General features: G+C 26.8%; 1 long non-coding RNA gene across 2 annotated transcripts; it reads right to left on the bottom strand.

Annotated features, from left to right (window-relative positions):
• Nucleotides 1-685: 685 nt before the first annotated feature.
• On the bottom strand, nucleotides 686-13,136 carry LOC112687345. 2 transcript variants are annotated; one of them, XR_003148968.1, is made up of 4 exons: nucleotides 12,826-13,136; nucleotides 12,674-12,737; nucleotides 12,213-12,423; nucleotides 686-794 (listed from the first exon to the last, which is right to left on the bottom strand). It is a non-coding gene; the product is annotated as an uncharacterized LOC112687345 (long non-coding RNA). The 2 variants fall into 2 exon arrangements; XR_003148969.1 differs by lacking the exon at nucleotides 12,674-12,737 and having other exon boundaries at nucleotides 12,826-13,133.
• Nucleotides 13,137-13,454: the final 318 nt, after the last annotated feature.

Here is a 13,454-nt window from a genome sequence, read left to right as displayed (position 1 = left end):
TTTTTTTAAATTACTTGTTACAATAATTATTATGTTTGATATATTTTAAAAATACCTACTGTTGAATAAATTAATAAGGAATTTTAATATATTTATATTATAATTTAAAATGTTTTACTTCATAAGAGAGAATAAAAATACTATTGCTTCATTATCTTAACAATACCTAAATTTAAATAAATGAATAAATGAGGAAAAACTGAATATATTCATATGTGTGACAACTTGCCCCGTACACGGGGTAAGTTAGTCTGATTATTTTTTTTTAGTTTTATTTTTTTTGTCAATTATGGATTAATAATTAAGATGGCAATTTAAATTAATTATGTAGCCTACAAGTTACTGAACAGTTAGGTGTATTTTAAGCTTTAAAGTCATAAAACTGAATAAATTTAAAATTCTTATGTAAAAAGTGAGCCAACTAGCCCCGGTCTCCCCTATATGATAATGGACCAACGAGTGATAATTTAAGTAAAAATTAAAGTGTTTATTATTTAAATACAAAATTTGAAATCATTAAAATAATAATATAATTGATTAACTATCTACTTAATCATAAAAAATTATATTTTATTTAGTAAATTAATTGAAATCTATTTAATAGTTTAGAAACATTAGATTATAACATTATCCAATAAACTTGTCGATATTGTATTAATAAATCTAAAATATAATAACAATCGCAATCTCGGACTTTAACCGTGACGAAATTAAGTAATTTTATACAACACTCGGTACTCACATATTGGAATGAGATGATCGGTAACGTTGAAATGTCTCCGTACAGGAATTAACTGAAATAAAAAAAAATCATGAACATTTTAAATCCATATATTTTACACTTGATATAAATTTATAGATATAATTATATAACAAGTAGATAGCCAATTTTAAATACATCCTAGAGTTAATTTTGAAGCCAGGTAAATGACCTAGTTTTTTTATCAAAAAAACCTCTTATTTCAATTTTGATTATTGATAATGATCATAAAAAAAAATGTTATAGTAAGTCAAATATCTAGTTGTAGATAATATCTATGTATATATCTGTGCGATAATCTATGCACGAGGAACAATCATGGTAGTGATTGCAGTTTTTCTGTTAATTTATTATAGTTTATATGGAATAATCATGTACGATAAATTTAACCAAACAGGTACAATATGTACAAACACGAAATTCCAAAAAATAAATGTTTACTCGTATAAACGTACGCGATTACAATTTAAGTGGCTTCCCACGATTAATATATTGTTAATAATTGCATCAATAATATTGATGGAATTATGTATATTGAAGCGAATACTGATCGTTTCGGAGGATATTGATATGGATTGTTAGAAATTTTGATTTACATTTATTGTCATTATTTCCGTAATTATCGTAATTCACCAATCAGACCGCACTGTAGAAATATCGATATCAAGCTCACTTGAAAATGAATTGATCGGTGATTGAGTGTTTAACCCTTTGATAACTTCATATTGTGACCATCTTCAACTATGGCAATTAAGAAAATTTTATTAAAGATAATTTCAATAAAAATATAGAATTTGTACATTTCTTATCTTCTTTGGTTTGCACATGGCTGAAGTAAAAGTCATAAATCTCAAATCTGTATTTGAAACCATTTGAAAAAAAAAAATAACACTTTGAATACGAGCATTTCGAAATCGACGATCGAATGAGTATTGGTGGCTATAATGACGAGTAAATAAAAATACATTGATACATATGTCAATCTAAATTTTTAATATTATTGATCGTGTAAGGGCCATTTTAGATACCGAGTGCTTGATTGACTTTATTATTATTATTATTATAATTTTTTTTTTTTTTAGGAATAGAACAACAGTTTAGCGTTTCAAAGCGTCTATTTATAGCACGAGAAAAAAAAACAAGGTCTTACACCGGCGCAATTTTTTGGCGCCATCTTTGGGTTCATTCATAGCATCATGGTATTGTTGAACGTGAGATTTATCGCGTGAGTCTTATACATTTTATCTATAATACATCGTGCGTATTGTTGAACGTTGTCGGAAAATTCATAGTTTTCAATAGACACGAATAACAAACAACAGATAAAAAACACCTATCATATTATATACAATGTGTAGGTACGTGACGATACATTCTGATTTACATATATGTTCGTCTCCGTACACATATGCATACACATTACAATATGTATAGGTGTATATGTATGTATAAGTATACATGGGAATTATTATTTCTAATAAATACGTTATATGCGTTGTTCGTCTCATTGAGTGGTCACAATGTAATGTATATGTTTATCATTATGTTTTGTCATTGGTAGATCCAACGATGATAGTGTTTAAATTTTTTTCTTTCTAATGTAGGTTTTATAATTATATATTTATGATCTATTGATAGTTTTCATGATTTGACAAAAGAAAAAAAATTATAAAAATCTCAAACGTATGTAGTCTGACAATAATCAGACATAATTTGCACAAATTAATATGCTTACACCTACGTACAATTTGCATACTATCTTTGTATACTTGTACGTGTTGTAATTAATAGCATATTAAGTTGTATAATGTTTAATTTTATGGAGCAAAGAAAGGAAATGCAACGTTCGACTGTTATAATACAGTATAATATTATTGGTCCAACGGACGCTAAATTCCATTATATTTTACGTACTACAGTCGGTCATCAATCAAGTATTTTTTATTATGGCTGCGAAATAATCATAGTTTTCTGTGAAGGTATTTTTACACGTGCGATATTGATAATAATATTAATATTAAACTAAACATTGATAATTCTCACGAAACACTGTACGACAAACAACTCACACCAGGGTACACTTACGACAATGAATTATAATTTTTTTTATCTATATTCAAAATAACCCACGGCAGCATCGGCTATTGGAGCATTGTCTTGTCTAAATGTTACTTAATACTTTTGATGATACGATGAATTTGATTGTTGCTTTCGTGGATTCTCGGCAGTTGTTGCGTAATATGAAAATATTTTTAGGAAGATTGGTTTTTTTCTTGTGTAACCCATAGTTTAGGTATTGGGTAAATATGTATTTGATACTCGAAATCTTCTATATTGTAACTGTTGTGACTAGATTGTGTAGATGTGTTCAAGTAGTATTAGTTCACATAGTATTTTGATTTTTTAAATAATATAAATTACATTTTAAAATTTATTTATGGGTGGTTTTGTTAGTTAACAAATTAACTTTTTCGTGCTGCTTCGTTTTATTTGTGCTGTGTAAGTTTAATTAATAGTTTATATATAGTGTGTAAACGATAACTGGATACACCTAATATTTTTACACAGAGCAATGCAATTTGAATTCTGTTTTTTTAGTTGGAAGTTATACATAATAATATACATTTTTCTGGTCTCTGAACTTAAATCTGTTCATTATATTTACGCATGCGCAATGCACCATTTTTTTTCTTAAATCACAACTCCCACTTTTGAACGTAAATTTTTATTTCATATTTTTTTTATGAATTTTAGTGGTTTAACCAATTTTATATATTCAAATTTGATTGAATTGCAGAGATTTAACGAAGAATATTGAAAATTACATGATTTTTGTTTTTGTCTCCTATTACTCTTAAAAAAAACGTTCCTAAACACTTGAGAACTTCTCCTTTTAATTTATTAAAAATGTATTTTATTTTGAACTTCCCACTGAATAAATTGTATGTAGATTGTTCAAACCAATTAGGCTTAATAAGCATAATTAAATAAAAATTATTACAGATAGATATTTTTGAGTTCGTCAATTTATTAAAATTAATAAAGATACTCTTATTAATTTTAAGTTACCTTCTTGTTTCAAAAAGCGATTTTTATATATTTCATTTTTTATTTGCCATATGGCCACTGAACTATGGTATAAATTAGTAAAACTACGCTAAATTTCTTCATTGTAAATGAAGTTTAAATAGTAGCTTAAATGAAATAAAAAAATATAATATAAGTTAGTACTAATATGTAATACTTAAATAAATAATATTAGTATTTATTTATTATTTTGTTAAACAAGAAAAATTGCACTTTTTGGCTTGCTCGACTGACATTTAAGTATATACACGAGCACTTATGAATGTCAACCATCTTGACTAATGATAAAAATTCAAACTTGTTTAATTTTCATCAGTCATAAAATTTGACTGTCAATCATTATTAGTCATACACATACACAGTCAGTTATGAAATCACGTTGACTGTCATTCAAAATTGACATATAGGAGAGGCCTCTTTAGTTCCAAATTATTAATTCTCGACAATAATATAATTATCAACATTTTAATGATCTAGTAGATATGTTTTTAAATAAAAAAATTGTATAATAATTAAAGAGCACATATTATGAGATTATTAAATACATAAAAATTTTTTTTGTAACATCATCACCTTTAAACATAATTATAGCACTGGTAATATATATAAAAATCATAAAAACATTTATAGTAAATACTTTTGCTATAAGGCTAAGTCTAAAAGCCTAAATTAAGGCTTATAGGCATGTAACAATGAAAAATCAATAAAATAACGATAGCTAATAAAACTAAAAAAAATGTATTTATTACTCTATGTACAGTAATCTTGGCAATATAATAAATAATTTAAAACTAAATACAATTTCAATTGTTCGGATATATAGCCGTCGAAACACGTTCATAGTAACACTTTTACTTTCTTTTTTCGACGTACAGCTTATAGTATTGTAAAACAGTTTTCTCGTCGAGAGCACATCGGCCACTTTCACTTATTTTTTAGTGCACGTAACTATTTTTTGGATGTTTTTAATAAATGCGAAACGTATACGGTTACATAGATTTTTAATTACATTTTCAAATAATCTGTTAAATAAATAAATAGCTCCCATGAACTTGGTTTTATGATGTTAGTAAATTTAATAGTGTGACTACGATGAATCGGAGTAGGGTTGCCATACGTCCTGGTTTGGGTGGGACAGTACCAATATTGAGTATGGCGTCTAGGTGTCTCCATGATATGTGACAGCCAATTTTCCCGGAATGATACTTTAATAATATATGTTTGTATTTTATTTAACTCTAGGTTGAAAAAACAATAAGAATATTGTCAAGATAAAATAAAAAGTTGAATAACTGATTGAAGAATCTTTTTTTAATTATTTTTTTGACTAAGAGATGATTATTTTTGTTAAATAATTTCTTCGTATTTCCGTTTCCCCACGATAGTTATAATTATCTCTAAACGAACCATTATTCAATATTTTGTCAGTTGTAGTAAACTAATCACTGTAGTGTAATACTGTAGTATAGAGTAGTCGTACTGTAGTTCGTGTTTATTTTAGACTTTCTATCCCGTGGGAGGGGGGGCATGTGGTATGGAGTATGCCATAGGAATAAATAATTAATAAGTAAATACATTTTTGTAGTAATTATCCCTGTATAATCGAAAAATCAATAAAAAGTTAATTTGATAAGAACAATGAAAAAAAAAATCTGTCCCGATTTTTGCCAAATAAATTATAGTAACCTTAGATCAGAGGGCGTGATTGCACCCGGACTTTGGTGCTTTAATGAAATAGAATTTTTGTTTTTGTTTTTTACATCTATATTAACTTTAATTATATAATAATAATATTCTCAAACACCTTGTTTAATTTTAATTAGTAATTTGTTTTAATTGTAAAACGATAAGATGTGTTTAAATAATACAAAATATGTAATAATATTTAATAAATGTGTAAAATAATTTTAGGAATACAGGGCATTCCTCATAGGTCTACGAATACTTTGTGGGATCAGTGACACTGAAGTTATTAATAAAGTTGTAAAAGTTAAAAACAAAATATCCAGCCCAGACACTCATCTCTTTGTTAAAATAATTAGTGGAATAGATATGGTACATTTTTTTAAGTTATAGTATAGGTTGGAATTTTTCGAATACCTAAGTATTAAAATATCCTTAAAAACTATTTAAATTTTTTAAGTACATACTCGAATGTATTGAAATATATTAAGAATAAAAATTAACTACAGGAATTAATGTATGTATATTGAGTTTATTTTTTAATATATAACTATATAAAATATAAATATATTTTATTACCCCGTTTTTTTCAATCAGAATAATTTATAAATAGTTTCTAGAGGTTATTAAAAATATAAAATTATAATATTATATTATAAATTTATAATTTTTTTATACATGAATACTTTTTAAATTCAAAGTAAAATGAAGATATCATTGATTCAAATGCACTTTCAAATGCACTTCACAACAATAAAGTTTCATAATTTCGAGATATAATTTTAGAAATGTTTCAAAAATGTTAGAATAAAAAAATATAGGTTTTCGGTACTTTGTAAACGTAATAATTTCAAAGAGCTTATTTTTATAATATTTCATAAGTAAAATTATGAATTAAGGCTTGCTATTTACAATATAACTTGTATCATAGAAATCTAAAATTTTCTTAAGATCTCAAAACTTCAATGTTATATTTACTTAATTGTCAATTATTAAATTGAATTAAATGCACATCTTAAATGCAGTACTTATGGATCTCCGAACAAAGTACACGTGTGTTCCGTGTTATTTAAATCACGATAGTAGTATTGCACAGCAGTTAACAATGGAGTATGTATGAAAATCTTATCTTAGTCTATGGTCCGCAACACGAAAATTGGCCGATGTCCATAGATTGATCGTAGACCATGGGTTCTCAAGCTGCACCACGCCGCTGCCATGTTTACATATAAGATGTGCGGCATGTGTTTTTTATGTGATTTGGCTCCTTATTTAATTTAACAATTTAGGAACTCATTTAAGGCTGGTATTTTGTTTCAGTTGGATAGTTGGAATGTATTGTGGAAGCATTGTAACACGTGTGTAGTGTATACAGATGCTGATTTTGTGTATTATACTATAGCATTTATAACAGACAGTTCTATGTTTCTGAAATAGCTTTAATGTATATTCGTGTATTTTTTCTTGTGTTTGAAAACATTTGTGTTCTTAGATTTATTGATAGAACCAGTAGTTTGGTTCTATAATGGTACCAATAATACTAAGAATAATAAAACGTTGAAATATGCAAAAAAAAAATGCAAAACAAAATTTGAAGTTTTGAAACTCTCGTTATATGAAACGAATTATGTTCTTAGAGAACATTGTATATGATCAACCAAAAACATATGCACTTAAATAAAATTGACTATACAGAATTATCGTAGCTGGTATCGTTATGGTCACTCCCGCAAGTGACTGTACGGTACTATTTGTGCATTTAAGTAGTGAATAGTAACGTGTAATAACATTGTTCTTTTTTCAACAATCTGTTTAAAAATGGATTTAAATGAAATGCGTTATCATCAATGCCTTCTTTTATTAGGAATTGTCATCAATGACTAGTTATTGACGTTAATTCCTTACTAAATTAGGCATTATCGTTATTCACTAGTCATTGTCAACACTGACTGAATGTCATCTTTTCCGGTAACATATACATTTCTCGGGAAACATACATCTCAATTAGAAATAAATAATTGTTATACTTTTAATAATAGTTTTATAATATTTTACAAATAATTTGTTATAATATTATTATAATACAGAACAAGGTATAAAATATAAGTATAATATTTTTTATTCACTATTTTCATTCTTCTACTCATAAATGACTGATAAAAGTAATTAGCTATGTTGATAAAATCAGAAAATAATATATGAACAATAATTGATATTTATGATTAACCAATAGAGGTTTTGAGCTAATATGACGTGATGACAGTACAAGAAAATGAACTTAAACCAATAACTGCAGAAAGTAATAGTGTAAAATATTATTTTATTATGGTAATAATATTTTATAAATAATTTATTATTCTTAATTGTATTGGAGCCATGTTGCAAGCATGTTTTCGACATCTTGATTTGCTCTTTCAACTGAAATTTAGCTTTAGGAATGTTTCGGCTTACCGAGAATTATTTTCAAATCTTTTCACATAGTAAAAAAATGCAGAGATTATTTTATTTACGAATTCACGTTCATTATCACTTTGGTGAATAAGCGAGTGCTTCAAATAGGGTAAATATATCTATTAGTACATTAACAACTGCTTCAATATTTTTGTATCTTAATGGTTCAAGTATTACGAATTTTGTCAAATGATCTCGGTAGATACATATAAATTTGAAATGTCCAACTAATTGCGCTTGAATATCAATAAGGTCAATTTAACACCTCGAATTCATTTCCGAAAAAATAATTGATTATTTAATTATTTAATTAATTTTTTTTCTTCGTACTTCCTTTTCTCTGACATAACCCACAAATATTTAAATATGACATTATTGTCTGACTAGTAACATATTTATACTTTTTATTTATTCCATATTCCATACAATTTTCTACCACCGTGCCTAATATATTTATTTCTATTCGAAATTCAAATTACCCTGGCAGAACCAAATGAACTGAACAATGTATACATTGCCCGGTATTCCATATTACCCGTAACATGTATATACTCCGTTGTTGGTACACCACGGCCCAATTAAACGGACAAAATTACAATGAAAATTTAATCAAACATGAATAACTATGAATTAAAACAACCCACATCTAAATTTAAAATCAATAACTCCAAAACTTCTACAAAAACAACAGCTAATTTAATGTTTTCAAAAACAGATCAAGCTATTATACTAAACATAACAAACAAAATACTACAAATAAAATACGTAAAATGAAATAACGCCTCCTAAAAATGCCAAATTCATTTGTCAAATATAAAACAAAAAGTTTTATTTATATTATATACATTAGAGACAAAAATATTGTTAATAAACTAATATAAGACTACTTATAAGTTTATATTAGTAAATGAAATTCAGATTTCACATGGTCGTTTGGTCAACTCAGCCAAAAGATTAATAATAATATCTTATACCCATCCGATAATACCACTTGACGTTATCATCAAATACCTATTACTAGAAAATATCAAAACACTATCAGCAATATTATTTTTAAAAGCCGGTTTCCAACACGAACTCGCATACATTAGCATATTTTAGATATGAGCACATGTATTTTTTTTAAATATTTTATTATTTGTTATTATATATTTAGGTATTATTATGAGTTTTAGCATATATTTCATACATACTTCTAGGTAAAACATAAAACACGTTATTATTATGTATGAAAAATTAATTTTTAATGAGGTTAAGTTATTATATTATTTATATACTAGGAACCGATGTAAGTTTTATAATAGATAATAAAAAAATTATTTAAACACGCACATTTTATACGTTCAAGCTATTACGAATGAATACAAATTATTTATGTATATTTTTTCTTAATAGCGTTCGATATTACACAAGAAATGTGATTTTTTATATTACCAATTAAATTAATTCGTACTTCGTAATAAAATAAGTTATAAAATAGATCAAATGATATTTAGAAAGAATATTAAAACTTTAAAAGATATATCATAACTTAATATACATTTTTAATAGAAGCAATTCCTGACACGTATCTTATAAAAACACTTAAGTTTATAATTATTATCAATAATAATATAGGTAATATATGTGGTTAATATAACCATTATAAAATAATTTACAGTATTATTAAAAATAAAAATATAAAATAATTTGTAAATACATAATAATACATTCTACTTACTAATTTATAATTGACATTCATGTCGAAAAAACAAAATTATAAAAACAATATTATACAAATTACATAATAAACTCTTAATAATCTTGTATAAATAATTTATATATTTTCTTTTCTTTTATGAAATTTATTTTGGATATTTAATCTTGAACTGAAGAGTAATTTTGTCTAGTTATTTTAGTTTGTAATTATATTTTATATTTTTCAAAATGTTTAGCGATTATTTTTGGTATTGGTTAAAACTTGTCCTTATTTTCATAAATTTGATTATTTAGAAATATTTAAGAATGTTTATAATTTTATGTGTTAGTAGTTGTATGAATGTTATTGTAAGTAGTTGATAAAATAAAAATGAAAGCCCACGAGAAATCATTTTCATGTGTATACTCTTCATCAAAAGATAAAAAAAATTCAGGACTTAGTAAGAAATATATTTTTTTGATATCAGGAATTTAATTGATAGCTACACAGTCGAGAAATTTTATTTTAAAATTTTTAGATTTCTTTAACATCAAATATTTTTCAACATGTTCAGAAGAAGTAATCTAAATTAATATGCTCAATTAAATAAAGATGTGTTAATCATAGATTAAAATCAAAGCGTGATTATATAAAAGTAAATTTATTATACAAGGATTAAGAGTAGGTAGTATAGAACTGAGAACAGAACGACCTAGGAAGATTTAATCATCTAACGACTCGTTTTATTTTTAATAAACATACTTGTAACAACATAATTGACGAGTAATCTTTGTTGTACACAATTTTTGAAAATTGTATCATCAGTTTTTACTTATATCTGCATATTAATTTCTGGTAGATCCAATCCAGCCTTGGACAACACTATTTAATACAACTCTTATTTTTAATCTATCACCTATCACAATATTATTAAATAAATAAACGTGATTGACAATAAGTATTTTAATATAATATTAAAATGTACCTAACAGTTAGACATTTATATAATATGTATAATATGATTCTGATGCTTCCAGACTGACACATAATCTGATAATTGCCACCAGCCCAGGGAGATAAATCTTCCCAACTCCCTTCACCAGTTCACCAGTTTTTTGAGAACTCAGCCAAATCATCCAACAAAATTCAATGTCTATACCATTATTACTAAAACACACTTCTTTGTTTCAAATCTTAACCTTCATGAAGATTTTTATAATTCAATAGTTTAAAAAATAAAAAAAAATGTTTGTTTTTAAATTACATATTTTGATAGTGTAGAAATTATTTTTAATAGTTTCATAACCGTAAATAAATTTTTAAAGAGGTCTTAAAAAAAATAAATCACACCAAAAAGCTCAAAACATAGTGAATATAATATATTTAAATATTTAAAACATTATATTACAATTAATATTCTTATTTATATGGAAATATATAATTCAAGAAATGCATGTGGGTATTTTTATATTTTATCGACATTATCATCGTTTACTTAAATTTCTCATTATTTTACCGTTGTTCTCTACTTAAAATTATTGTTTTAATACTTTTTTGGATTTTATACGAATAAATTTTAAGGATATTTAATGCATTGGTTTTTTACAGTTCTGGTTAAATATTCTGGTAATTTTTTATAATTAATATAACATATATATTTAAATAAATAATTCAGAATTATATAATCACTAACGATTTTTTAATCAACTATACATCCTATATAAAAATAACCGGAACTGTTTAACAATAAAATTATTACGTGAACCGAAGTGAGCACTATGAATTCGAGTTTGAAAAACTAACCTCTGGACACGCTACCACCACGATAACATTATTTACGAACACCTGCCGGTATTAACCGCGTGGGAAAATAAAAAGTGTTCACGGTCAGGTAACCCCGGTATATGCTGGTTTACTTTGAAAATCTTTTAGAAGAACACAGCCAGTTTTATACGTTTCAGTATTTCTGCGTACGAATCCAGACATGAATCTAACTTTATCGGGTGAATAAAAATTGCAAGAGCCAAATCAGGAGTATTATCGTGTTTTAGGGAACAGATATAACAGAAATACTACAATACCTCATTTTTCGAATTGCGGCGTATTTGCATGCATTATAGTGGTACATTTTAAAAGGACATTTTTAAAATTATTATGTTGACTCATGGACATTTATAATATTTCTATTATAAAATCAATGTGTGAACGAATCTATTACCCAACAGAATAAAATATATTTTTAATTATTTGAAGATCATAATATTATCAACATTCGGTGGTTCTACGATTATTTTGTTGACGGCTGTTTTACAGACCTGAGAGTAAATAAAAATTAAAAAGTATGGAAAACTTGGAGATTGTTATTGCCGACTTTAAAATTTCAAATAAAAATAGTATATTATACACGCATACACACATACATATATATACATGCGATACAATTACAAATATTTAATACATTTTAATAATTTAAAGTGGCGGTTTTTCACAGGCCTACAAGCAGTAAATACCTTTGTTAATACGCACCTCCAAACAAATTATAATATAACTTACGTATCTGAATTGGAATTTGAGGAAACAGTGGCGGCGAGACGGAACGACGTTCGAGCACCTAGACGGCTGCAGTTACGCGGTTAACTGTGCAGAGCAACGTTGTCGTAACACTGAGAGCGACGCATGCGAATGGATGCGGCGAGTCGGTTGGCGGTGGCGGTGAGCGCGATAACAATGTTGTGGTCGTTACGCAACAATCATCGACACGGACCTGTGATACGCGAAGTACATGGTAATTATTACGGTGGCGACCACTAAGTTGCATTGTATTATATTAAATTATATTTTATAAATTGCATTCTAGTGTTAAAGTATGTAAATCATTAATTAATAAATTATTTGACCATTTATTGTGTTTATACATTAGATTAAATGCGCGTACAGGAGTGATTATTAGTAAAATAATCTAATACAAAGCCCACCTTTACCTACAAAATGCATAATATTTATTTTAAATATACTTATAAGTCATCATGAATATCTTGACAATACGCTTATCGCCTCCGGGAAAATTCGGTTGATGAACTATAATTTAGACAAATGTCACGGGTTTAATCCACGGGAAACGATCACATTTTGTCGCATGCATTACCATACATATTATGATTATTACCTATCATTTATGATTGGAGTTGCACTAATTTTTCTTCGTCAAGTAGACTCAACCCAGAAATTGCAAGCAATGCAATGACGATTGAGATAAATGTATACCCACAGAATATGGGTACAATTTTCCAGAACTAACGGCCGCCGAAATGTCGAACTACCGCAGTAACCAAAACAAATACATCTTTTATGAATACGTTACACTTCGATGACAAATTATATGTTATTTGAACGTGCTCGCGTAGCTAATTTAATCAAGACGGATGTTTTACTTATTATTTATTTATTTACTCGGAATAATGTGTAAATCGTTTTGGCTTATCAAACATTATCATGATACCGATGTTGATAACGTATCGCACGTGCTCCGACGCCACCTCGAACTATCGCAATTATCGTGTCTGTGTTCTGATAACTATTATCTTCGTTTGTTGTTCTTATGATTATATTCGTTTGCGCCTGTCGGCTTGTTGAAATGTTAACGTTATAAGCGTATTGCAATGGCAGATCTAATATTTTTTTTTTTGTAGTGGGTGCTATTTTGCTAATAATGATTCTTAATACAGTAAAACCTGTCTTATGCGAACCCTTGATAAGACGGAATCCTGTTCTGTGCGGAAATTTTTTATGGTACCG

This window comes from Sipha flava, unplaced genomic scaffold (assembly GCF_003268045.1).
Source record: "Sipha flava isolate LNK unplaced genomic scaffold, YSA_version1 34533_pilon_pilon, whole genome shotgun sequence".
Classification (NCBI taxonomy): domain Eukaryota; kingdom Metazoa; phylum Arthropoda; class Insecta; order Hemiptera; family Aphididae; genus Sipha; species Sipha flava.
Note: the sequence above shows the minus strand (reverse complement) of the source record. Positions and strands in the feature narration are given on the sequence as shown.